A 13,998-nucleotide genomic window follows, 5' to 3' on the forward strand; every position below is an offset into this window, starting at 1 on the left:
GTATTAAATCTGTGCAAACATTCTGAATGTAGCAATGTTTTTATTTTATTTGCCTTAGTGACATCTTTGAATATTTTTGATTTAATCAAACAGTTCACGTTTCTAAAGGGTAGCAACGTTAGTGTGTCTAGTAAATCCCCTTTCCTATTGCTTGAAAGATAAATTTAATTTGAATTTCAAGGAACCCTGGAGCATTTGGGCAATGGTCTGAGATTGGGATTTTCAAAGGTGCTAGGGAGGCATTGGTCTAACTCTGCTCCTTTGAAAATCCCACCCTGAATATCCAAGTGCAGTATGTGTGTTAGTGTGTGCATATGAGTGTATGCATGTGCGTGCACACCTTTTGGTTCCTATATACATAATGATTCTAATTGCACTATTAGTGCAGAGTGTAGTCTCTCTCTTTTTTTTAATTTCAATGGGAGCAGAGTTGGGCCAGTGCTGAGCAGTTTAGAAAATTCTACCTTGCATAACAAAATGATTACTGCAGGAAGTATGAAGGGGATGTGTAGCTTGTGCCTTAGGTGTCAGATTCACAGAAGGATTTAGGCACCTAAATCCCAAACTCAGGCCCCACTGGGATTCACAAAAACCCTGCTCAGCTGCCCCCAATTCCTGTAGGTGCCTAAATTCACTTGGCACCTACATTTTTGCAGGAAAAGTTCCATAGGTGGCTATGTTTCTCCTTTGGGCATGCACACTGCAGTCCCATGCCAGGCATCTGCCTAAGCCCCAGAGCAATGCACAAACCAGAAGAATTAGGCATTCCTCCACCTGACACGGCTGCTAGCACACCTACCAGATCAGGCTCTTCTAGACAAGTTTAAATCAAATGGCAAGGAGGGAGAACTCTCTCATACCTTCTAGCCCAGTGGTTAGGATAGTCACCTGGGAGACCTTTGCCCCCTCCACCTCAGGAGGAGAAGTGATTTGAACTGGGTTCTGTTACTTCATAGATGACTGTTCTAGCCATTGGGCTATGGGATGTTCTAGGATGGGACTCTCTGTCTCTTCTGTTGAAGCTGTCCCACTGTGCATGAATAAAGAAAGAATCACTGGGCCAAAGCAAGACAGCAAGCATGACTCTATAGCCATATAGTGGTTAGAGCAGCCCCCAGGCTCCTGTCCCCCTGTGCCGATGACTCTTTTAAAATTATTTATCCACAGTGGAACAGCTTCAATACAGAGAATAAGGGAGCACTGCATCAGAATATCCCATAGCCCAATAGTTAAGGCACTCCCGTGGCAGAGCCTGGTTAAAATCCCTGCTCCCCCGTCAGGTGGATGGGGGTTTTGAACTAGGTCTCCCACATCCCAGATGACTACCTGAACCATTGCGCTAAAAGTTCTGAGGGAAGTCTTCTCCATAGGCACCCAATGCCAAGAGAAGATTTTGCAGCTGAGAAATGCCAAGCAGACAGCTTACCATTCACCTTGGCATCTCCCAATGTCTATTTTAGGCAATGAGCTACCTAGTGTGCTGGCTTTTGTGCATCCCAGTCTGCGGTGCCTGGTCTCTCTTCATGCATTGTACGGGGAGCCTAGGTGCCGAACTCAGGCTTTGTGATTCCCAGTGATTTTCTAGGTGCCTAAGTTAGGCACAGTGATGCTCAGTGTCACCATGCCTAAATCTCTTTGTAAATCGAGCCTTAGATCTCATAGTATTTGTACAGAATCCACTCTTCTTCTTCTTTTCAAAAATCCAGGTATCAAAGAAATCTTAATATAATGACTCTTAATATTCATTCTGGCTTTTCTGTGTGTTCCCATCTCTTCCCAAAGTATATAACACATCATCACGAGATGCATAGTAGCAGCTGATCACTTCGCACACAGTAGAGCAAGACTTTTCAGTAGCATGGAAATTTAGTTTATTATGAGAAGCAGATTCTCACATAATACATTTGCATTTGACAAGCTGAGGAGAATGGGTTTTAATTATTTCACCTCAATTTTAGCACAAACTGTTACCGTTATCTCTCTGCAGAAGGCTTATCTCTAAATTCCTCCTAGCTCATAAGTTTGAAAAAGTTGGGATTTGCTCAGCCCTTTGTTAATCTCCCACAAACAACTTGGTTAATTTAAAGTTAATATTGCTGGATGGCATAGCCCAACACAAATCATAAAGAGCAAAGAAGTAAGCCATTAAGTCCCTCAACACCTCATTTACAACTAATACATTAGTTCAGATCTTCCGTTGGTGTGAATTGGAATAGATTCATTGATGTTTCTAATACATGTAAACATATAAATATCAGTCCATACATGGTGATATTTATGAGGCAGGTTGTAAACTCATTCTGGTAGGGATCATCCTTTTGTTCTGGGTTTGTAGAGCACCTAGCACAATGGCATCTTGGTCCACGACTAGGGCTCCCAGACACCGCCACAATACAAGTTAATAATAAATGTATTAAGTACATTTGACCACCACAACTACTTTCCATTTCCAACAGGAATTACTTCTGAGATCCTAGAACGCTGAGATAAAACTACTGACATTTAAAAGCAAGCAAGGAACATATAAAACCTAAACCAAATCACCCAGCCAGGGAGATATTCGTGTCTTCTCCCCTTCCACCTTTAAATAATGCTCGTGTGAGACCCAGGATAAGCTGTTCCCCCTTCTCTATTACATCAAACATATGTTACGTGGCTTGATTTTCAAGGCCCTTCATAGCCTATCCCCCCACACCTATCATCGCTCATTCACTAACTGGATGTTGATTCCATCCTCCATTACCCTCATCAAATTTTCAAACAAGTGCCTTTTTGTTTTCTTCCATGCTGTCCCTAATGCTTGGGACGAACTCCCCATAAACAGTCACAAAGCTACCTCATTATCCTCCTTCAAACTATTCCTTAAAACTCTCTTTTACCTACAAAAAATTTGACAATGGTTAGGTGGCTGGTCTGCCAAGACCACTGACCATCATGCTGACAGTTATCTCATTGGTTCCCTGTACATCCTATCTGTCTATATCCATCTGTCATCTCCTCTTATACTTAAATTGAAAGCTCTTTGAGGCAAGGACCATCTTTTTATTCTGTTTGTACACGTCTAGCACAGGGATCGGCAACCTTTGGCACGCGGCCCACCAGGGAAATCCCGCAGCCCCATTGGCCTGGAACGGTGAACTGCAGCCAGTGGGACTTGCGATCGTCCGAACCTGCGGACGCTGCAGGTAAACAAACCATCCCAGCCCACCAGTGGATTTCCCTGGTGGGCCGCGTGCCAAAGGTTGCCGATCCCTGGTCTAGCACAACAGAGTTCTGACACATGTCTGTGGGTCCTAGGCACTATGGTAAGACAAATAATAAATAACTGAGTTTTGGTCCAGTAAAAGTTTGAAGGTTTGCGATCTCCTCATCAATTATGGCTATATGCAAGTATCAGTTTAAGCTTTATTAGCAGTAACGTGGGATGACATACATGACAGTCATGACTTTGCCACTCTGGAATAATATAACTGTAACCCACGGGTCAGTGAGTAGTATGGGTCCCATTTTGCGCCTCATCCATCATGGGATGTGTTTGTTACCAACTCTCCCCCCCCCCACACACACACACTTTGAGAGCTTTAGCTAATGGTTTTAACTTTGGAGGTCCCCAATTCAATCCCCACTGTGTTGGCCAGGATGGTGCCTGTTACATGAGTATCTGAGAAAATCTCTATACACCTCTACCCCAATATAACGTTGTCCTCGGGAGCCACCACGTTATAGGTGAAACCGCGTTATATCGAACTTGCTTTGATCTGCCGGAGCGCGCAGCCCCACCCCCCGGAGCGTTGCTTTACCGCGTTATATCCGAATTTGTGTTATATCGGGTCACTTTATATTGGGGTAGAGGTGTACCACCCCATCATGTATCCTCTTTCTCCATGTATAAAACTACAGTTTTACATATAATGTAATTTAAAACAATAAGTGTAGTAATAAGGATACTGGAATCAGCATTCCTCCTACACCCATTAATGCTATTAATCACTGGGTTCAGACCTGATATAAGTGGTTGTATCTCGGGGGAAATTTTTTTCCCAATAGAATACATTTATTTCTGGGCTGTTCAGTAGCACATTTCCCACAGCCGTACCTTTCCCCCTTTCTTTATTGCTGATTGATTCTGCTAATTTTTAATAATAATGCAGTCTTGCTAGTAGGAGCTATTTTGGTAATAATATCCATACCAGCTGCTGCTTTATTTTCTTCTTGCTTTGTCAGGGTTTTTAATTTGTGATTTAGTAATTTCTACAATTTGCAGCTATATATTGCTTTAGCTAATGTTTAGATCCCTTAAGAATTCCTCCTTCACAGTGGGATTGTTATTAATTCCACAAACAATCCTGTCTTTTTCAGAGAACCTTGTAGTTCTCCAAACTTGCAAGTTTTACTTTTCAGTCTCAATTACATATGGCTCTATCATCCCACTTTGTAATTGTACATAAGTGAAAAGTTGATATATTGATATATTTCGTGGACTATATTCTTTTTTGGAGTGCAGTATTTATCAAATTTCTGCAAAGCCATAGCTAGATGATAACTTTGAAACTTATTCTCATAGGAGAAGGAATTCTAAACGTCCAAAGCTGGTTCCTCTCATTACATGGAGGGACAATGAAATCTTAACCCCAGATTCTTTGCTTCACTGAGCCTCCACTTGCACAGCAGAGATGGAAGGCCATCAATCAGGGAGCCAGTTGCAACTGATTTTTATTTTCAGGGCAAATCTGAACCACCTTGAGAGAAGCACCCTGATCCAATTGGTAGAGCACTCTGCTGATAATCCGGAAACCTGGGTTTGCTTGTTGGTACTGTCTGCTGTGTACTCTTGGGCAATTCACTTCACTGTTCTTCGCCTTTATTTCCCCTCCCACGCTTTGATTGTCCATGCCTTAGATCAGGGGCTGCTTGTATGCCACCTAGCACAATGGGGCTCTGATCTCAATTGGGACTTCTAGCTGCTACTGTAATACAAACAATAAGTGAGAAGAATTAGTAATGAACCAGTATCAATGTTGTGGTTTCACTATATGTACTCAGAACTGCTGCAACTTCTTTGAGAGTGATCATTAGTGTTGGAGGAGTTTTCCTTCTTCATCCAATTGACACATGGAAATTATAGTTTCATCCTTTGGAAGGATTGAAGTTGGTGTTTTGTTTCTCATTAGTGTTAGACAGATTACGTTTATTTCAGAGCTTGGAATACAGCCATTCCATTACCCTCAGCCTCTCTCAATCTAGCTCTCCTAGCTGTGCCTGTTCCAAGTACCTGCTGTTACACTGTAGAGTCTAGCGACATTCTGAATATAAATGATAAATAGTAAGTGAAAAATAAACCAAATGAAATATCCATAGGGGTTCTTTATTCTGAAAGTTTAAATACCTCACTTGCTAGATTAAACAGATAGGGTAGACTCCCTGGGTTCTCTTTCGAGTGTATTTTGCCAGCAAGCATTGCAAAAGGAAGGGTTTCCCAGCTCAGGGAATGTCAAACCCATCCAGAGGTGTAGGGAGCATGGGAGAGAAGCAGCCTGGCTGAGAGAAGCTGCATGACACTGGGTCCACCCTGCAAAGGTGCTTTTGTGGGTGGGGCTGAGGCAGCAGATGGCTCGTTCATAGATTCCAAGGTCAGAAGGGACTCGTGCTTAATTTGTGCCGGGACTTAGCCCTGGCACCTCTAGGCTTGGCAGTTCATAGCTTCACTTCCCAGCTCTCTGGGTGCCCAGCTTTGAAGGCAGCACGGCTGCCAGCAGCAGTGAAGACGTAAGGGTGGCAATACATGCTCCACTTTCTTCTGTGCTGATGCTGGCTGCGGCGCTGCCTTCAGAGCTGGGCAGCCAACAAGCAGCCGCCACTCTCCAGCTGCCTAGCTTGAGCCCCGGCTCCTCTTCCATTACAAATTAAGCACTGGAAGGGACCATAGTGATGATGATCTAGTCTGACTCCTGCGTAGCACAGACCATAGAACTTCCCCAAAATAATTCCTAGGGCATATCTTTTAGAAAAAAAATCTAATCTTGATTATAAAAAAATATTAGTGATGCAGAATCCAGCATGACCCTAGATAAGTTGCTACAATGACCCTAGATAAGTTGCTTAATGCTTAATGCTTAATTTTCACTGTGGAAAATTGTATGCCTTCTTCACAGTCTGAATTTGTCTAGCTTCAACTTCTAGCCATTGGATCGTGTTACACCTGTCTCACTGAAAGCCACCCCACGTCCCTCCCGCCTGTGCCACATGCTTCCCAGTTCTGTGGCATCTGGAATTGATGCCAATCCCCTGAACTGCTTGCCTTTGACCTGTTGGAGACAAAGGGAATGGGGAGGGAGCAGCCATTATGGGTGAGGAAGCACCACGCTCAGAGAAGAAAATAACCATGTCAAGAAGGGTAAAAATATGAAGTGAAAATGAATTGGAGGAGGGGACAGAAAAGGAGAGAATAACCATTCTGCTGGGGGAGGAGGGACAGTCAATTATCAGGAGGTGCCCCTATTAACAAATAAGACAAGGACTAGTACTCTAAGGCTTTTCTCCCATCTAAAGACCAGCAAGGAACATCTTCATAACATAACTGAGTTGAGGACTGAAAGCTATTTGTACCCTACAGCACTTCCACACTGATGCTGCTACCCACTTATAATCATATTTGTTTGTAGTAATTGCACCCTGCTGTGCATGTAATGGTCCTGATCCTGCCTCCTAGCCTTGTATCCCATTGCACAATGGGAAGGGCTGTGGCATGGACAGGCCATACAGGTGGGATTTCTCACTGCCCATGTGCAATGCAACAGAGCTCTATAATGGCATTCCCCATGGCAGTGAGTAGGAGGTGGGTAATAACAAATGATGGAACTAGGGCTGGACAGAGACACTTGAATTAAACTATATTCTATAGAAATATATGCTTCCGTTGGAATCAAAATGCTGCATGAAATGGGCCCATTTTGCCAGTAGCTCATTTTGAAAGAATACTGGAAAAACGTAGTCGATGTTAAAATATCCTGTCCCAACATTTTTGCAATGAAATGTTTCAATTTCTCATTTAGAAATGACTCCTTATTTCAGGGTTTTTTTTAGTTTTATATTTAGCTGTGACACTCTGGGTAAGTTTCCCAGACCTGAAGAAGAGTTCTGTGTAGCTCGAAAGCTTGTTGCCAACAACAGTTGGTCCAATAAAAGGTATTACCTCACCCATCTTTTCTCTCCAGTATCCTGGGAACAGCGCAGCTACATGAACAATGCATACAGCAAACGTGCATACACTTAGTACCACTAACTTCAGTGGGAATAGGATTGGCCCTGAATAGCCCTGTAGGAATGATTCCTCCAGAACAGTATTGGGAAGCATATGCTGCCATTGCCTGTTTCATGTGGTATAAATTCTCCAGCTAAACCAAGAATACAAGATTCACACTGTTAAGAATCTATTACTCCTGGAATAATCTGACCAAATAAACAGAACAGCAAAATAGTAACTAATCAGTCTATTCCTTTTGCTGGAGATCAACACAAGAATGAGGGACAAATTGTTATAGTTCCCAGCTTTTTCTTTTAAAAACCCAAAACTTGGGGATAGTGCAACTATGTTGGGGGCTCATATAACCTTATTACTGACCTAAAGATCTCTCTTCTATTTCTCTGTAGTTTCTGAAGTACCAAATTCAGACATAGAAACTGAAAACTACCAGAGCCTTCTCCCCAAAGTAATGACCAGTTTCCAGAAGCCCGTCAGTTGAGAGCTATTTCTGTGGGATTGGGAGCATTGCTGTCAACCCAACTCCGATGGAACAGTTCTAGGAAACAATTATAGATTAATAGCATATTTTGCTTGAGAAGGAGGAGTGCACAGAGTCAAATCTTTTGTGGGTACATCCAAATCTAACATGACAAGTCCCTAGGGGTGCTGTAGAGAGCTTGCATCTAGAAAACTAGAGGGAAATTATCCACAGTTATTTTTACTGGCTGAACATCCCCCAGATATATGCATTGTATTATATGTTTGGAGTGTGTCATTACTTCAGAAAGGTCCAATTGTTACAGAAGAGACATAGCCAATCATACTGCCACTGCACCTTCTGACATAAAATAGGAGCTTTCATAGGCTTGGTCTACACTAAACCCCCAAATTGAACTAAGGTACGCAACTTCAGCTACGTGAATAACGTAGCTGAAGTCGACGTACCTTAGTTCGAATTTACCGCGGTCCAGACCCGGCAGGCAGGCTCCCCCGTCGACTCCGCGTACTCCTCGCGGCGAGCAGGATTACCGGAGTCGACGGGGAGCACTTCTGAGTTCGATTTATCGCGTCCAGACAAGACGCGATAAATCGAACCCAGAAGTTCGATTGCCTGCCGCCGAACCAGCGCGGTAAGTATAGACAAGCCTATAGAGTGGCTTCCATACAACAATACGGTATCTCAAAGTGCCTATCAAGGTAATAAATTCCAGAGTGGTAGTTTTGTGGGTTTCTGGGCTAGTGGTGTGACAGTAATAGTTCTAGACAGCATTAGAGCTAGAATTTTTTTAAACTTAGGTCAAGGATATTGCTCACAACACTGGCATTATGCCCTGCTCTTTTTTTAGAAAACTCCCTCTGCAAAAAGAGGGTATCTCACTTTAACACCTTATCTGAAGGCAGTGGCCACTTCTGACTACAGCAATATCAACTGCAGGTATAATGCATACAAGTCCCAATGGGGACTTGAAGTTATAATACCTACCCCTTACAATGCTCTGAGCCAAACATCTCAAAGTGATTGGCGAAGGAAGACAAGTATCTTTGGCCAAGCTGGCAGGGCTCTACGCTCAAATTGATGGCATTTGTCTGCTTGTCTTTATGTAATACAACAAAGTTTAAACCCTACATCCAGTCCATTCCAAAATTTCAAGGAATGTTTTAACCATCAGTAGCCAGAACCCTGCTGATTTTGTGGAAAATTGGAAAAGCAGGAGGGGGGAAATGGAGCTCCTGGCATCTGGTTCACAGAACCACCTCTTCAGGAACCTCAGTAACTGTCTAGAGATCAAAGAACTGGCTGATGGTGCCTATTAACACCTTCCAGTATGACAATATCCTTATCTCATTGCTTCTCATCCTTCCAATAGAGTTTCATGTTGATACCTTGAATGATTCTTCGTCTAGACCGAAAGAAGAGAAATAATAATAGGAAGGAGGGAACAGACAGAGCCTATGACATGGGGGCACGCATGGTGGGAGATTGGGGGACCCTTGGTATGCGGGAAAGGGGGGCACAGAGCCACTGGCATGGTGGGAATGAGGGGCACACAGAACCTTTGGCATGGGGGCAGTGGGAGACATGGAAAAGGGAGAAGGGGGTTCACATACAGCCCCTGACATGGGGGGAATTGGGGGACTCTGGTCTGAGGGGAGGGGATGATAAGGGACACACAGAACCCCTGGCATGTGGGGAGAGAATGATGGACCTGGGAATGGAAGGCACACACTGTGGTCTGAGAGTGGGGATAGTTCAGGGAGTCTGGCAAGTAGAGAAGGTTGGGAAGGTGGCACACAGGGAGTTTGTGGAAGGAATGGATGACTGCAAGGATCCTCTGGTGGGTGCAATGAGTTTGGCCTACTAAAACTGAGACATGTGCGACCCTCTAGTTAGTCCTATTTTACTGCCAGGGAAACAGAGCTGAAGCAATTTGTACAAGGTCAATTGAAGGTAAACAGTAGAGCTGAAGACAGAACCCAGAGCTCCTGGCTCTCAGTCCTACCAGCTGGACCATACTACTTCAGTATGGCCTTAAGAAGAGTGCTAAAAAGCCCAAAGAAATCTTTTGCAGGAGGACAGGTTTCAGAGTAGCAGCCGTGTTAGTCTGTATCCGCAAAAAGAAGAACAGGAGTACTTGTGGCACCTTAGAGACTAACAAATTTATTAGAGCATAAGCTTTCGTGGACTACAGCCCACTTCATCCGAAGAAGTGGGCTGTAGTCCACGAAAGCTTATGCTCTAATAAATTTGTTAGTCTCTAAGGTGCCACAAGTACTCCTGTTCTTCTTTTTGCAGGAGGAAAAATTCTGAAAAATTCCATTTTGCTAGAAGCAAAATTGATTTTTTTTGTCTTGCTCCCAGCTGCCTGACTCCCCAAGCAGCTGCCTTCGGTGTTGCCAACTCTTCAGGAAGCCAGAGAACTGAGGAGCTGAGCAACCACAGGGGACAGCTGGCCAGGGAGCAGCAGGGAGCCTGGCCTGGCAGGAAACCAGGAAGCCAGGCTTGCTGGCCAGCCCACCTGCCTTGTATTTCATCTGGGAATTAGCTCCACCTCATCTGATGCCCTCTTCTAGCCTCTCGCTCACTACAACCCCTCTCACACTCTAGGAGTTGCAGTGTTCTGTCTCTGTAAATCGGGACAGTCCCTTTTTGTGGTTTGGCCCTCCAGCCAGGTCACTATGTGTTTTTCCCTTCCAGGGTATCAAAGTCTCATCGGCCTGTCTGTCTGGGTATTGTTCCCTCTATGTCAAAGCTATGCCACGTCCTCCAGTGGCTGGTAGGGGAACCTGGGCCCAGCCACTACTCCAGGTTCCAGCTCAGGGACCTGTTAATCAGTGGCCAAGGTTTGCTCCATCCCAAACCTTGCTTCCCTTTCCCTGAGCCTTTTCCTATTCCACTTCTCTTAGGCTTCTGTTCCCCCCTCCACCCCCCCCTCCCCCGGTAAACTCTTCCTTCAGGGCTTCTCCTCTCCCCTTGGGTTTCCGTCTTTCCCTCTCTAATGCCCAGAGAGTGACTGCAGGCCTTCTCATTGCAGCCTTTTCTTTTCTTTTCTTTTCTTTTCTTTTCTTTTCTTTTCTTTTCTTTTTATGGTGCAGCAGCCTCACCTACCGCAGTTTTCTCATAAGCAAAAATCCATATCCTCTCAACCAATCTTGTGTCCTTAAAAAGGAAAAGTAATGCTTGTTTACTGCTACCCCACTTCCCCACTACTCTCATCAATCCTTTCGGACTATATTTTTCACCCTGAGGCATCTCAGTTTTTCATAAAAAATCTTTCTGTGTAATTCTCCCTGCTTTGCCAGAGCAGATGCTCAGCTGTTTTTTGCACTTTGCATGTGTCGTGAATCCCATCTGTGTGCTTGTTTCGTAAATATGAATTACCATTCAGGTCCCAGTGACCTGTTACCACATTAAATATAGTTGCTTCACTTCTTCCATCATAGCTATTAACTACACCATTATCCTCAAGTTTAGGACAGATTTCATAGAATCTTTGGCCTTTTTTCTCTTTGGTACATAGTTCTTGCCATTCCTACTTTAGTTATCTCTTCATTAAACTTTTCAAGTCCCCTTTTCTCGGAGGGATCTTCAGATCAACCCTTCATTTTCAAGGCATTTTTCATTGGTTTATCTGCCATTTCATTGCCCAGGATCACAACATAAGCCATAATCCACAGTATTACTATTCCTAATTTTACTATCTCTGTAATTGAGAACACTATTTCTTTGATTAAGTCATTCCTGCTTTCCGAGGTGCTCTTTCTAATCTCCATTATACCCAATAAAGATTCAGATAGGATAGCATGCATCCCTTACTGAAGTCAGGGCCAACAGTATGCCCATCAATTCGGCCATCAGAATGGCCACAAAATTGAATAGTCCCATAGCTCTGCTCACCTGGTTCCCAGCTTTGGGGGACGGGGGAAACCACCCCCCAGCACTCGCTGGTGGTGTGGCTGGGAGCCAGGGGAGCAGAGCAGGCTGGGGCCAGGTCGCTCTACTTACCACGTGGTGGGTGCAGGCCTGACCCCTGCTGCAGCCCTCAGGGGAGTGGGGGCAGGGCTGGGGTGGAGCAGGGGTGGGAAGAGGTGGGGAAAAGGCGGGGCAGGGGCTGGAGCAGCACGCAGCTGCACGGGGCACCAGGAAATGGGGTCCCCCAAATTTCCTGGTGCCCTACGCAGCTGCGTACTTTGCGTATGGGTAGGGACAGCCCTACCTGTGAGCAGTGGGAGTTTGTAGCACCCAGTTACTTCTTGTCTACTGAATTGCCAGCTGTCTTTGTATATTCATTTCATACTCGTACATGCACTATTTCCACTAACCTTAGCCCAAAAGCTTAACACTAACAATTTCAACCTTAAGTTTATAGGCATTTCTCAGGTTGCTACCAGCAGCACACACAACAGAGTTGTAATATCGCATTGCATGTGATTCTCAGAGCTTGGGCTTGGATTGACTCTAATTTTTTTAGTATTGATTTAGAAGCTGAATTAAAGGTTTGGCATCCATAATCTATAACTGTTCTTATTAATGCCCTATACAGCATCAACAGTGTGTTCTTCTCTGAACCCCAATTGTTCCCAGTGTCACTTTAGAGCAGTTTCTTCTTATCAGCACATTTAGCCTGAGCTCTGGGACACTCCCACTTCGTAGCCCGAACCCAGACATCTTCACAGCAATGAAACAGCCCTGCCACCTGAGCTCTGCAAGCCCAAAATTGGCTGACACAGGCCACAGGTGTCTAGTTGCTGTGTAGACATTTCCCCAGCGTTCAGGCCTGACCCTTCTACACTCTGTCAACCCAGGGAGTGAACGTCCCCTAAATTTGAGGTCTCTCTAGCATTGCTGTGGGAAGTCTTTATTTTTTTTCCAAATAAAACAATAAAAGAGTAACAATAAATGGACTGCAGGGGCTGAGAGAGCTTATGAATTTGAATTTTTATAAGGATTTATTATGTTTACTGGGTCTGTTAATAAAAACTGCACACGTCTGGGCAAAACTCTTTCAGCTGATGCTGCACACAGAAAATTTCCCTTTTGCTAAATAATGGAGTGTCTTTATTATGAATTACTATAGTGCAGTGCTGAGTTTTATATTATCTATAAACTAAGGTAGTTAAAAAAAATCACCTTGAACTTCTCAAGGTATAATATGAACAGGGAGCTCCTTGTATGTAAAATTTTAATGCCCTCTAGTGGTCGATGTTGCTAGTTATGGAGAGGAGCAGGGGAGAGAGATTGAGTCTTTGGATAATAGTGTGTTTTTCTTCTTTATTTGTTAGAATCAGTCTCCACCAGGTTCTCAGCATGTTAGCCTGAATTCACAAAACATTCCGCCAGGCCTTGGAATCACTCAGCTGCTGAATGAACTGAAGAAGAGTCTTTCCTGGTAAGATCTCTTCAGTGACCTTGAATCAAGGTCAGCTGAATGCCAAACTCCACTCCATAACTTGGAGCGTTTGTCCTTGTGTGATGCATTTGAATACTGTATAGGTTCAATTCCGAAGAGGAAGCATTAGTGCTATGCAGCTGGCATGTCTCCCTGAAACCCTGAGTTCCTCAGTAGCATATGCTCCCCATCTAAATAAAGGTGATGTCATGAGTTACAATTGTGTGGTGACTATCTAAGCGAATGATGTCCTTGTTTTGAAAAGAGTTATGGCTTATGATAGTCAGGAAGCAGTACTTTCTATCTCCCCTTTTCCTTGCCTCTTGTGGTCCTCAAAAACAAGGGGCTAGATCATGCCATCAGTTTTTTAATCACTGTTATTAATGGGTCTTTCGGAGTCAAATTGGATGATATGAATTGGCCCAAACAGATAGAATCTACCCTCATTTTTATGTTGTTCAAGTAACAATAAGTAAATATGCTTAAAATGCTCTTTGAGTGAGGAAATAGGGGGAAATGAGATAGGGACATAATCATAATTTATGGAGAAAATCACGCAGATAGTTACACTCTTAAATTGTTTTATTGGGAGGTAAACCCATGGCATCAACTGCTCTTGGTCTGACTGTTCCCATGCACTCCATTATTTTTCATTTTCAAGGAGAGCCCTGGTTTTTCTCTGAGACATTATTTTGTCTCTATGTAGGATGATGTCTTAAGGTACCTCTGTGTGTCTGTGTATATGTAAATGCAAGTCTTCATTTTGTTTCAACTGATGGTCCTTTGCTGCTGTCTCTTTGGCAGGACAGTCAGCATGAACAGTAATTGCTAGAAATGCAGGCATGCAGTGCCAGTGTGGAGCCCGCC

This window comes from Chrysemys picta, chromosome 1 (assembly GCF_011386835.1).
Source record: "Chrysemys picta bellii isolate R12L10 chromosome 1, ASM1138683v2, whole genome shotgun sequence".
NCBI lineage: Eukaryota > Metazoa > Chordata > Testudines > Emydidae > Chrysemys > Chrysemys picta.